We start from the raw sequence: 453 nt of genomic DNA on the forward strand, positions 1-453 counted from the left end.
AACGTCAAGACACCCTGGACAGGACCGCCAGCATGACTCAACTTACCCCGCCGCTGTCAGAGCGCGGCCCCCCGCCCGCCCAGGGGGAAGCTGGGGCCCGAGGAGCCACGCCCCGGCTCCGTGCGTCACTTCCGGCCCGGGGCTTTCTCTTCCGGGTCAGACTGAGCCTCCTGCTGTCGGTGACTAGTGGCGGTGCCGCGCTGTCCGCGTTATCTCCTCCTCGTGCTGTCGAGCCGCAGTGTCCGCGGGCGAGAAGCTCCCTCTGTCCCCGGCAAAGAAAGACCAGGAGGAGACCTGGGCGCAGGCAGCGGCTGGGCGCGTCGGCGCGGGCTGGCCACTCTGCCCCTCCGCTTGCTGCTGTTTCGGGGAACTTGGTGCCGGCGCTGAGGAGCCTCCAGCAGACAGCGACCCCCTTCCCGGCTCCCCTGCCCACCCTGCCGGGGAGGGCGGAAG

Source organism: Muscardinus avellanarius (assembly GCF_963383645.1).
Source record: "Muscardinus avellanarius genome assembly, chromosome: 1".
Taxonomy (NCBI): domain Eukaryota; kingdom Metazoa; phylum Chordata; class Mammalia; order Rodentia; family Gliridae; genus Muscardinus; species Muscardinus avellanarius.